This window comes from Telmatherina bonti, assembly GCF_933228915.1.
Source record: "Telmatherina bonti genome assembly, chromosome: 24".
NCBI classification, from domain to species: domain Eukaryota; kingdom Metazoa; phylum Chordata; class Actinopteri; order Atheriniformes; family Telmatherinidae; genus Telmatherina; species Telmatherina bonti.
The window spans coordinates 13,152,432-13,166,299 of NC_136633.1; positions in this window are offsets into that span (position 1 = coordinate 13,152,432).

Sequence of the window (13,868 nt, forward strand, 5' to 3'; positions counted from 1 at the left end):
TGAAATTGTGGATCATGGTTTAACTCCTTTACATTTTTTTTTGCCTAAAACTATTTTTTTTCTGAATTAAAAAAAAATGTTGTGAACCAACTGTTTTATTGGACGAATACTTCTTTTTCTATTGGACCCTTGCTAACCTGACAGGACTTTGCCCAAAGTGTTTACTGAATCCACACTTATGATTGTATCCTAATATGAAGACTAAAAGCCTTTTCACACCTACTCTGAATGTTTTGTCCAAATAATTCACACAATATATGTATATATATTTTTTTTTTTATCAGATTAGTCAATACGTTCACATTAGTAATGAAAATCTGTCCAGCAATTTTTGCAAGTTTTTTTTCTTATATTTGCAACTGATAGATATATAATCGACCAATCAAAGAAAAACATGTTGACTGAAAGATCACTGGTTGCAAACTATGCAGGCATCATAGCTTTGTTTCTGTGATTTCATTTAAACTTTGTATCATGATGACTGAGCATCTTTATTATTTACTAAATAGATATGCAAGAAAGAAAGAATTAAATACAAAATAAGGAAATAGAATATTTTCATAAGCTTAGATTGGGTTTGGAGTGACATGTTATGGTTGCCTTGGTGACAACCCGTAGTCATGTGATCTGCGACAAAAAGCTGTAGCGATTTTTAAAAATAATAAACTTAAGCAGTTTGGAAGTTTTGGTTTGGTTGTGTTTCAATTTGATTAGTAAGTGAAAGGTGTTCATTAAAGCACAGAATTATTCAGAAAGTAAAGTATTAATTTGTTATAGGTTTCAGACCTGGTGGTGATCTTCCCATTGTACATCCAAAACTAATAAGTGGATGTTTAGAGGAGGAAGAAGCTCTGTCAGGATTTGGCCCCAATTAAGCCACAGTGCACAAATTTAGCAGATGGAGGGGGGGGGCAAAACTTTCACATAATGCTGTGGCTCAGAGGTTTATCTTGGAGGAGGAAAATTTGGATGAGCTGAGAAAACTGCAGCTAATTAATACGGGAATACTTCTTTGTCCATCTCTCATGTCAAAACGCAAGAACTCATATAACATTCATCACAATTTACACATAGAAAGACAGAAATAAATGACAAATAATTAAGAAAAACCCCAAAGTTTACCTGAAAATTATATATAAAAAAATTGTTGAAAAAAATCCAGCTGTTTTTTTTATTCTTTTAAAAAATATCTCCCTTTCTTTTTTTATTGACAAATGTTTTCAGCCTTATTTGTCACATTCATAAATAACAGCGTAACCAAATGACCTTCCTCCTTCACATAATTGTGCATCCATCCACCATGGCGTTTGTGCTAGTTTGTGGTTTCTGCGTTGTTGCGTGAGGCCTGTAAAACATGAATGTCCTTAATTACATCGTCTGCAAGGCCTCAACACATTCCTCTGTGGTTCACCATGTGCAGCCCAAAAATGTTTTGTGCAACTGCTTGGCATGTGTATAGTCCAGATAATTTTGTGTTAAAGGATGCAAAAACAAGGAGTAAAGCTTTAGGTGTGTGGGTTGGGGGTGGGGTGGCAAATGTAGTTAAGTTTTAAATAGATCTATATTTGTATAGTAAGCGTCATATATACTGTATATAGGGTTTCAAAATGAATATACAAATTATACGCAGAAAAGAACACTGTACATTAAGTTAAATGTAAATTATGTAAGTTAGCCAAAAGGGTCATTTTCTACAGCTGAATGAAATATACAATAAAAGAATAAAACTTGAAACTCCTTTAGGATAAAACCCATTAACTATTATAGTGAACCTGTATTAATAAAAATAATGTATCATAGGTGAAGAACGATTGGTGGAATAAGTGGCACATCGTATTCCCACAGGATATTTTTAGTCCAGATAGAGAGAAAAACTCCATCCTTGAACCCAGAGACTATTTGGCATGGACAGTTATGGATGTAATGCATTACATCAGAGGCGTTAATATCATCTACTTTAAACTGTGCAGCATTATATTACATATGCAGCAGCATAACTACAAAACAACTGTTAGTTTTAGACTAACTTAATCTGTAAAATAGCCAGTCCAGGGATACTTTTTGATGAGCTCACTGACATTTAAACCCATTCAGACAATTCAACACTCAGTATTGACTATACAGGAGCTGATGAGTTGAACCTGAAGCTTGTTAAAATAGTATTCTAAACTAAAGCCTCCAATGGTAAGAGTAGACAAGCAATGTCAGACATGCCAGCACCTCCTCGTCTTCCTCCCAGCTCTCAGTCTCAGAGGTCATACGAGGAGCAGCCGGGCATGGGAGAAGCAACCATTATATCATTTCCTGTTCTGTTTCCTGTCAAACTCAGTTGCCAAAAGAGGAAAAAAAAATCCCTTTAATGGGTTGTTTCCAGTAGGCAGAGGTAAACCAAGTGGGAACTTTTTTTTCTTTTATATATGCTGGAAGACAGCAAAAACAAGAAGTCAATCTGAGGGTAAATGTCATCATTTGCACATGAGCAACGAGAAAATTAGAGAAGAACTGAATTTGGCTGAGAAAAAAAAAAAATCACAGTTCAGTGTTATCGCTTTGACTATAGTTGTTTTAGTGGGGCTGGAGAAGCCTTCAACTTCATGTCATGTTAAAGGTGAACAGCTTTGCCCATTATGTTGAGCAGTTTCGTAGCATTCGTCTTTACATTAAAAAAATGAGAGGAGACCCTACAGGAGCCCACTTTTTTATTTATACCATTTGTTTCAGGGCGAGTTTACACCAAGGCATGAGTTCAGTTCTTTAAGAGTAAATGTGCATTCACACAACCACGAGTGAGCCATACTACCCATAGAAGTGGACTAAGGTTTGTATACAATGGACTTAACAGTGCCAGGTTGAATCTGCCTCAAGTCTATGATGCTACTGCCCTAACTGCTGGCTGCAAGGTATTTTGAATTATCCAACACAGACAGATAAAAGATGTTTGAATATCAGAGAACTTTAGCTTCCTAAAGAAGTAGTCTGTTTACTGTTTTTCTCTCTTCACCTTCCTGCCACATATTATTGAATCTGGTTTGAGTCCAGGATTCCCCAGACCAAATGTCAAAGGGATTTTGGGCAAGACATTGAACCTAACATCACCTCTGGGATGTTTATTGTCTTGTGAATGTGTGTATTATAAAGAAAAGTACATTATATTTTGGCTCATGATAGGAAACTGACATTTTTTTTGACTTGTAAACTCTGGTACAAGACAGCTATTTGAGCTTAAAGAAAACTGGTTTTCAGCAAATTCCCAGTGTTGGAAATACAGCATCGGTACCTTTAAGGGTATCACTCCAATAACAAGCCTTTGTACCGCTAAAGGTTAAATTATGTAACCTTGGAGTGTGCTTGTAGACATCTTCAGCATAGCATTTCCAGGTTAGTCTGTTGCTGAAGTGACCACTTGTGTATCTGTGGTCCTTCACCTTTTCTCCCCAATGGGAATGGCCCGCCCAACATCCACAATTATCTCTCTTTTATATTTGAACTGTTTTCACATCTTGTCACAAAGCCGCCAACCAGCTTTCTGCACTCACCCTTCTGTCCACCAATCAGCACGACAACCGATTGTGTTCCAGTAGCGTTAAACTGAAACTGGTTATTTATTTGGACAACTGTTCTGGTCCAAGTACATGCAGAATTAAGTATATCTGATTCAGTAATGTTGTGAGAAAATGTTCAGGAATTTCTGGAGCTTCTAACTTTCTGTGGGGAATCATCATAAAAACATTGCCTTCAAGTTACTTGAAAAGTGATTTTTGTTTTTCAGATGATGTCGTGCTAAACCAGTCTGGATGTGGTTTTATAACTCCGAGTTACATAATCTTTTTAGTAAGATGCTTTTCGAGGACTCTTTCTGATGTGTTTCAGAAAATTTCAGTGGGAATTTGTGTCTATGAACAGACAGTCATACTTGACTGTTTCCACAAAAAGATGCAAAAAGATGGGACTTTGTAGCTTATAATCTGCCCCTAGGCCTATGTGAGTCTAGTTGAGTGTATACATGCATGAATCCCCCTGTGGTGCTCCTAAACGACAGACCACCTTCTCAGACAAAACCTTTTTATCTCCAAAACTGTGGTCTGTGTGTGAGGTAGTCAGCGATACAGATCGCTTTGGAGCTTTCCGTTTCTCTTTTCTTGAGCTTTTATTTTCTGGAGCCTTTCATCCTTTTTTGTACCTTTTTAACCAGCTGATATTTATATGGAAAACACCATGCACAACCCCCACCCCCGCCCTCCCGAGGCCTTCTCTGTGTCATCCTCCCTCCTTTCTGGAGATGGGAAAATGAAGCAGTGTAATGCTAAATATAAACTGGCAAACAGAGAGCTGGTGGTGGCAGTCCTCAGGCAGATGGGGGATGAAGGAGGTGCACGCTTACCTGATATAACGCCAATTGTCTCCCCTGAGAGCGCAGGCAGATAAAATTATTTTGAGTGGGAGCACAATGGTGGAGGTGCTTATGTTAATCCTGACACTCCTTTAAAAAAGGTGGCAAATAAGATAAGCTGCTGCCTTAAGGTATAGACTAAGGAGGGAGGGAAAATAAAGGAGGGCCACTGCCACCATATTCCTCCTTCAGCCATTTCTTTCGTCACTGAATCTAAGTTTGTATTAAAGAATTTATTTGCATAATTCACATCCGCTTTATGCACAATATTCTCCACAATGCTCCTGCAGCAGCAGAGAACGTATTCAGATTGATATAGTTTTACAGATAATTTAGTGGAAGGTATCATACCAGGTTGAGACCAGGTTTATAATCTGGTAAGTTCGGTTCACGAGAGCTATGATCCAGAAACGTTTAGATGCTACCCTTGTCTAGCACACCTGAAGCAAATGGATGTCTTGTTACCAGGCCACTACAGAGCTTGATGGCATGCAGAAGATGGAATTCAGCCATTTGATTCACGTGTGTTGGATCAAGCAGCAACCTCCGGTGGTTAAAAGTGAAGCCTATGCGGAAGTGCATAAACCTTCAGTTCCCCCTTCATCCACTAGGGGCTCCAAAACAGAGCAAATAGACTCCATAGACTCCCATGTTAAAAAGACCAACTTCACAGCAGTAATAAACATGTTTACAGCCTGGTTCAAAAATCCATTTTAGGTTTAATAGGTCAGGTTTACCTTCATCACAACTGAGTGAATTTTTTTCTAACTCGCCCATTTAAAAGTAATTTAATCTCGAAGTTTGGCATGTTTAGGGGCGTGTCCTTTTGATTGACAGGTATCCGATCTCTGGCTTCAAGTAAAAAGAACGTAGAACAACCACGGTTTTTAGCCGGTTAACAATGTGACTTAGCTTTAGCCCGCTTACCTCTGTTAGCTGGTTAGCTCCTGTTAGCTCCAAGTTAGCTTGGTTAGCTTTTAGCTACAGAAAGCTCAGAGTTCGCTCGATGTCAATCATCCGCCATGAAAAAAAAAAAAAAAAAAAAAAAATCATCCGCCATGACACTCACAGCCCCCCTCTCAGCTCCACCTCTTTGCCCATATTTGTATTTTCCGGGCGAGACGACGCACATGCCTCTGCCAAGATGATGAAGGTAGGAACCGCCCACCGAGCTTCAATTCAGCTCTTCAGGAACCTATGGGTGATGTCACAGAGGCTCCATCCATCTCTTTGTATACAGTCTATGTGTTGGACATAAGTTGCATCTAAATGTTACAGGATGGTAGATCTTAAGGACAGATCTTCGGCACCCAGGTTTAGACTTTAGAAGCAGGAGCTACAGATGGAGGGTTTGTGTTCATGTTTCTCCAGAGTTGAGTTATGATTCTTCTAAGGTTTTCAGGATTTTATCACCTTGTTCTCAGATTCATGCATTATGTGTAGAGTATGTCAAAAATCAAATTTCTGTGTTGTCCAACAACCCTAAGACATGTAGTCTGGGGAAACACTGAATCAAGCCACTGACCTTCCAGTTAGAAGACAATTCCTCTTCCTCTTGAGCGGCAGACCATAGAAATCATATTTATATACTGATTTACATATCACACATCATCTTACAAATCATACTTTCACTGAAAAGGAGCTTCAGAAAAAGATGTTTATCGTTGTTTTAATGACAAATGAAGGATGGAGAAGCTGCAGCACTAGAAAGATCTTTTCATGTTGCTTGTACTCCTTTTGAACAGGTTTTGTAAAATCTGAGGCATAATTTGTTCTGTGCTTTGAGACTCCTGACACTCGTTCCTTTGCCTTCATGTTTTTTTGGGAACCCAGGGGAGCTGTTCTCCAGGGATCAACGGTAACTAACTGCGGCGGTGGCAGCAGCCCGGCAGGTATTTTCCCTCACAAACACTGTTTGTTTTGATCCATATGGACTATTTTAGTCTTTTTTCCCCCCTATCATTTCTTTGTTTTTGTGGCAGATTTTTCACTTGGTATTCCTGTTTGATTGTTTTTGTCATAATTTTCCTTTATTCTCTGTCTGATTTTTCTTCTCCTGCCTTTCAATAAGATGGGTTGAAGAAAGATTTAATATTATTTTGTTTTTCCTTTCTCCAACAGTCTTGAAACCAGCATAATTAAACATGCTTGTTAACAATAGAAGCTAATGAGGAATACAACAGTATTAACAATAGCAGCTGATTAAACAAAGACAGGGGTGATAAAGCTCCCAGTTGGCGTTCCTCTACCTGAAGACACCTGTCCTCTGACGTCTTTTGCCACAGAGAAAAATATGTACTTGAAGCATAATTGTCATAATTGGAGCCAAGTCATCACATCTTTTGTCTCTTAGAGCTCAGAATGAAGTCAAAGTGCAGTAGCATTTTCCTTGCTAATCATGGTTTTTATATAAATTCTCCTTATTTTTCTGCTGGTTTTGTGCAGCAGTCATATAAGCCGCAGCTCTGCCCTTTGCAACGATGTCGGAAAACAAGTATCTCTTTCACCCAGACTGCCACAAATCAGGATGCGAGTCACTGGAATATGTATCATATTATGTGTCACAAACAGTCTGGATTTATCTCACTCAAACTGACCCCATCTCACGTCTGGCTTCTTTCACACTCATACTGCGGCAGTATTTCCATCTGGGAGCTGCCCAGTATAGCCACAGCCCTGTGCTGCTGGCCAGTGGGAGCTGAACTGGAGCAATTTAGGAGCATTGAAGCATTCACCAACAGTCCTGCCATGTAGTGATATTTGTGACAAGGACAGCAGGAATGGCCTGAAAATGAATATGTGGCATGTAAGGAGTAACAGCAGCACCTACAGCTGAGAATATTGTCAGTGTATCATGACAGCTGGTCTCCTCTCACCCTGCTGCTGCAACCTAATCTTATCTTATCCGAACTAATTCTTTCTAAATAATGGAGCTGATGTGTATGTAAGTCAGTTTGTTTTGGTTCTTTGTTATAAGTAAATATAAAGAAGTAGGAGTGTTTTTAATCAAGGCTTAACTCGCTGTTGCTGTACTGATAGAAGCACAAATTTTAGACTAAACATTTTCCAGATTTTTTGACTTTTCCAGTTTGATTGCACTAAAAATGGTCAGGGTCATGTGTTGTAGATAGTGCTAAGAGTTATATTTAATTGTTTTTATTTGATAATTAGGCCTTTTTATTTTTCAGCTAGAGAAGGAAATGACAGAGCTACACTTGCACTCACCAACCACTTTAGTAGGTAAACTCTGTTAGTACATGATTGGACCCGTTTTCCTTCAGAAATGTCTTCATTTTTCATAGCATAGACTCAACAAGGTGTTGGAAACCTTCATCAGATATTTTGTTCCATATTTACATGAAGCATCACACAGTTACTGCCGATCCACGATGAATATTTCCTGTTCCACCGCATCCCAAAGCTGTCCTGTTGGATTGATCTGGTGAATGTGGAGACCGTTGGAGTACAGTGAAGTGATCATTTAGATCAGGGGTGTCAAACTCCAGTCCTTGAGGGATGGTATCCTGCAGGTTTTTGTTGTTTCCCTGCACAAACACACCTGATTCAGATCAAATCAATCAAACAGCTTCTTGTCTACCTGTTCATTGTTTTTCTTCAGGTGTGTTGGAGCATGGTAATAACAAAGACATGCAGGATATACCGGCAGGAGTCCAACACTGGAGTTCGACACCTGGGATTTAGATCATGGTGGTGTACACCACTGCACCACAACTGAAGAACAACTTGCACATTAAAAAGACACATTAAAAAAAAGTTGACTGTTTGATGCAGTGAAATTACCACAAACTTTGTGTAACTCTTTAAAAGTATACAGACAACTCAGGGTTAGCTTTGCATTATTAATATTTGGGGATTTAAATACACAAGCTTCTATATAGCAAAGCAAGAAAACCACTTAACTTCTATTATATTCCAGTTCTCACAAAGTGTGTGTTTAACTTACAAAAAAAAAAAAAAAAAAAAGGTTATTTACACCATGTTTTGTGGCTCCCTGGTATGAAGAGAGACCTTTTGAATGATACAATAGTGCATTTGCATGGAGGAACAGCAACCTGACACACCGTAAAGTACTCCTGAAAAGCCCTCAAAATGCACCGAGAGTGAGCGGGGAAATGAAGGAGGCTACAGATAAGACTCGACTTGTAAAACATAATTATATTCCCGTCGGCGGGGTGCACGGCGTTGAAAGGAATGCATTTAACCTGTGATTCATGCATGGCAAGAAGTTGTCGAAGGGAGAAAAGAACAGTAGTTAAATTGTAGAGGTAAGAAGGCTTGAATAAAGTGTTACTAAGGTCATATGAGAATAATTTGATTCGGTGCTTCTCTCGTGGAAGCTTTTTCTATGGGGGAAAAGGATTATATCTTTTTTACTTTCACTGCTCCCAAAGGATGGGGAAAGGTCTGGTTCTATTAAAACCCTGTGAGCAGGTTTGGGTCTGAATAATTCCAGGAACTTAAAGGAAAAGGTTGAGCTGCTGACTGCAGTTCGTGCCACAGCTCTTGCGACCTCCTTCCTGCTTATTTTTGACCACAGATTTGATTGAAACTGGATTCATTCATACAAATTGCTCCCCCAAAGAGGTCAATTTCCTGCCGGGTCTTGTTTTAATTAATTCACAAAGGCTTCATTTGACTTGGGAGGAAAGTACAGATGAGTATCAACATATTGTACAGCAAGGAATATTTCGTTTGTGAAAACAGCTCTGGCTTTGTTTATCAGATAAAAAAAAAAAAAAAAAAAAAGAGTTTGTCATGCAGATATGAATTTTATCTCCTGACTCTGCATGTACTGCTTACCTTCTCAGTTTCCGTCTATTTTAGTGCAGCAGTAAACAGTGTTGTGTGTTTGTGTAGCTGTTAGGAGAAGTTTCCCAGGCATTCACTGATACTCTGCTGCAACGTGACCCAATCACATCCTGCAGGGATATCAAACATTAATACACAATCCTGCCTCTTCCCTTTACCTACTATTTGAATGGGATTGTTGATGAGTTCGGGCCACACGTGATGACAGATAAATATAGTTTTTTAGTCATTGGTCTTCTCTGCAAAATATCTAAACCATGCACAGTGAGAATGTGATTATAGACTGTCAATAAGTAGTTAATAATCACAACATATTCAGTTTTAAGCAAGTTGAAAGTTGTATCACTAAAATTTATTAAACCTTGTTACATGCAGTGTTATTTAATAGTGTTCACATTTTTTTATGCTTTAACTAAAGTGTTTTTAAAGACTGAACATGAAGATGGTACCTCTCACTTTTTACATGTGTTCATTTAGGAAAAAAAAATCACAACTTTATCAATTTAGTTTATATAAATATCTGCTATATAAATAAAACTGATGTCAAGTCACCTTTAAAAACATGGTCCAATTCAATCCAAGTAATTATGGTCCAATTAAAACTAATTTATATGGACTTTATTTGTCCCATTTAGAAAATTAGCTTCTGCACTAACACACATCTAAATCTACTAGAGTGGGCGGCAATATTTTCGTGAGCAGTTGGGACAGGTTAAATTCAAGTCCTTTGCCGGTCCAGGGACTTGAATTGGGGTCCTCTAGTCCCAATTATACTGCAACCAAAACAATCCATGATATATTCTATATTAGTCAAGTTTATAATGACGCATACATGTCAGTTAATATAAATGATGGCCAAGCTAAAGAAACCAATGGGTTGCATACAACCTTCTCTTTTAGAAGTTCTCCAACCCCAAGCTGCGTCAGGCGACAGTGGACAGAAATAACTCCACTTTTACAAGGAAAAAAAAACAAAACACTTGAGCAGAATCAGAACCAGGAAGGATGGAAATGACAGGAAAGAAAAGGGATCAATGAGCACTGCGAATCTAACCCAAGAGTTCCAATTTGAGAAAAAGAGTAACACAAGTTAATGACAACAGTGTCATATATTTATACATAATAGAGCAGAGAGGATCATGGGACGTCTATAGAGGTATAACTAATAGAATGACTTGGTCTCAACAAACCAACTCTAACAATGAGCTCAATACCAAAGGAAAGTTTGAGAACTAATCTTAAAGTTTCCTGAACCCAAAGTGGGAGCTGGTTCCATCCATCCATTTTCTTAACTGCTTAGTCTAATTAAGGGACTGGGATAGGCTGGAGCCTATCCCAGCAATTATTGGGCGAGAGCCAGGGTGCAGCCTGGACATGTTGCCAGTTCATGACAGGGAATAGCGTCATCTTGCTTCATAATTTACCCCCATAGTTTTCTAAAGGTCTAAATGGAGTTCCTATGTAGTGTACACTGGAAACACGTTTGACAATATTACAGTGATCCAATATACAAATCAGTATGATTTGTAAAGACAGTCAGAGAGTTATTTTATCCATAAAACTCAAAAAGACAGCTGGCATACAGTATATGTCTTCTATTTTTCTTCAGAGTATCTGCGTTCATCTTGTACAGTTCATACCTTTCTTTTTTCCCCTCAGTACACAGTTTCTACTTGTTAGACATTTCATTTATTGCAGCTCAGAATAATCTTTTTTTTCAGTTGTCGCAGAACTTAGTGTCTCTTAATCTTATTGTTGTATCCTTTTGAATTTGTACTTCATCTAATTTGACAGTTTATCAACAATATCTTGTTTTGTCCAGTTTTTGAGTCTGTGTGAAGGAGTGGCACCTGGTGTGTTCTTCTGCTGCTGGAGACCATCTGCTTCAAAACTGGACGTGTTGTGTGCTCAGAGATACTGTTCTGCATATCTTGGTTATAAACTGTGGTTATTTGAGCTTTCTGTCATCAATCAATCGGTCCGTCCATTCTCCTTTGACTTTTGACATAATTGAGACATTTTGGTCCAGAGACACAGCAGTTTCCGAAATACTCAGAACAGCCTGTGTGTGATATCAACAACCATTCCTTTCTTTCCCTTTCTGATGCTTGATTTAAACTTCATCTAGTCATTTTGATAATATCTACAGGGCTATTTCCATTTGTTTGCTGCCATCTAATTGGTTGATGAGACATTTGTGTTAACAGTTGAACTGATCTACCTTATAAAGTGGCCAGTGAGTGTATGTCAGGTAGTGGTTGTACACACATCTGGACTTAAACTGGTGAGCAATCAGCTTTCAATAGACATGTATCTCCCTTGAGTTTTTAAATGGCTTTGTTATCAACCTTCAAAATAATGTATAATTGTAACAAACAATTTTGATGTAGTACTTAGTATAATATCAGTTATATTCATCAATTGCAGTTAAAGTGTACAAAACCAGACAATAGGAAAGATGACAGGAACACCTGTATGTATGTGTTAAATTAGAAGAGGTAATCAGGAATTTGGGTGTTTTATCTTTGACAATGGAAATAGTATTATCTGTGATAGTTTCACCATCTGTCACAGTAAGTTTAGTCAAACAAAGTTATTATCCATTATTAGCAAGGTAATGGTGAAAATGTACTTTGAGGATAAGTGATATTTTCTATCTACTGGTTTTGATTAACCGCCTGCCTTGCACAGTTTTATGTAGTAAAAAAGCAGGTGTGCTGGTCTGTTTCAGTTTATGGGTCCTTGTGGAGTTTAAACAGGAGTTTTTGTTCAGTTTTTTGCCTTCAGGCAGTAAGATGTTCAGCTTAGATATATTATTTTTATTAGCTAAAATGAAATACACTTTACCAGCAGGTAGTGCATCACAGCTGCAATTGATTTTCAGTCTCCTTTCTCCAACAAATGTCTGAGCCTTCCAATCAGGCAGATTTACAGTACTTGAACTGATACTCCATCTGGACCGTCTCCACTAAGCAGGTTGGCATGATTTGAATCAGGAGAGCTGCAGCCGTCTGCCAATCTTCACACGTAAGAGGAATTTGCTATTCAAATTTAGTCACTACTTATTTTACCAGCTAAAAATACATATCAGAAATAAGGCGCATTGTTCTGTCAAGAGTCGAGAAGTGAATATCGGGGAAGCTTTGAAGTACATTTTAGGTCTGCCAGTATGTCCTGAAGAGATATTATTGGCACTGTCTGTACGATATCTGTGAGCTAGATGTGAAAGATCAGAGCGATATGTAGCCTTGCGGGATTTTTCAGTTCTGTTGGGACTTCAAATCGAGGTTAACCTCTAAAGCTGTCACCTTCATCTGTCCCCCCCCCCCCCCCCCCCCCCCCCCTTCTCCTCCTCCTCCCAGCGCTCTGAACTCTTCCTGTCAGAGAGTTTCTGCTTAAACTGCAGAGTGCCACCCAAGTTGGCCAAAGTGCACTCACAGTCGGATCAAAGTCGTTTATTCTTTGGCTCGGCGGCATGTGAAAGGTGATAACATTGCTTTGCTCTGTGCTCCGGGCAGCAGCATTTGCCCCACACCAGCCTCCTCGTCTAGAGACAGAAGAGGCATCCTAAGCCTCAGCTTTCTTTTCTCCAAACTGTAATTAAAAGGGAATAATTATTTCTCAGCGGTCTCAGTCCAAACAAACAGACTGACAGCTTTTTTTTTTTTTCTTTCCATTCGGCAATGGCCCATAGTTGATATATCCCTAGTGTCTTTTCTTTTTTTTTCTTTTCCTTTTTTTTTTCCAATGGCTTTTTGAAGCTGCCACTTCTTAGTTTTATTATCTTTGTCTCCAGCCCTGGCCCTTCGTCCCTGTGCTGGCGCTGTTGGCACTGGCCTTGCCCCTGCCATCTCTCTGTTCAACACTCAACTTTTTCTCTCCACATGAAAGTGGCTGCCCGCTGAGAGAAGCGACCACGTGGCCTGGACTGTACCTTTCGCTCCCAAACTTTCCTGACCTAATTAGTGCAGAATTAAATCGGACATGATGCATTCATTATTAATTTCCCGAGTTGGGGGTCTTGAAATAGACATTGGACATGTACCGAGAGAGTGTCAGCGGTGAGCTTGAATTAGAAGCTCTCTGGCATCAACTCTCTTGCTGTCTCGGGCTGCATTTGTGTGTTAACGGTGTTAGCAAAGCAACGCTGAAAGACAAAGCAAATAAATGAACATACTTTGCAGGCAAGTGTGTTCTCTTTCTGTCTCTCTGCAGCTTTGGAATTACAGCATGCCAAAAAAAGTAAATCTGCACGTTCTGTTTCATGTTGATCCATCCCTTTTTTTTTTTTTTTTGATGACATCTGTCAACAATATATTTCCCCATCAACAGCAGTTATAACAGTAAATAATCAAAGAATAAATAAAGTTTTTTTTTTCAAAAGTACTAAATATTCATTTTGGACTGTTTACTGTCTTAATACACAAAATGTAAAACATTCTTAAACAATGTAAACGTGTTCAAAACCATAAACACAATAGGACACATTGTCCCTTTCTGGTTGGGTTAAGGCAGTATTATTAGTCTGAGCTGCTCTGCCATCAACAAAAGATGCAATGTATGTTCTTTGTTATGGTCTAGAAACTGTTTTTATGTTACAGATGAGCTTTGTGACATGGGGGATTATTCAGAAGTACATTGTTGTCAT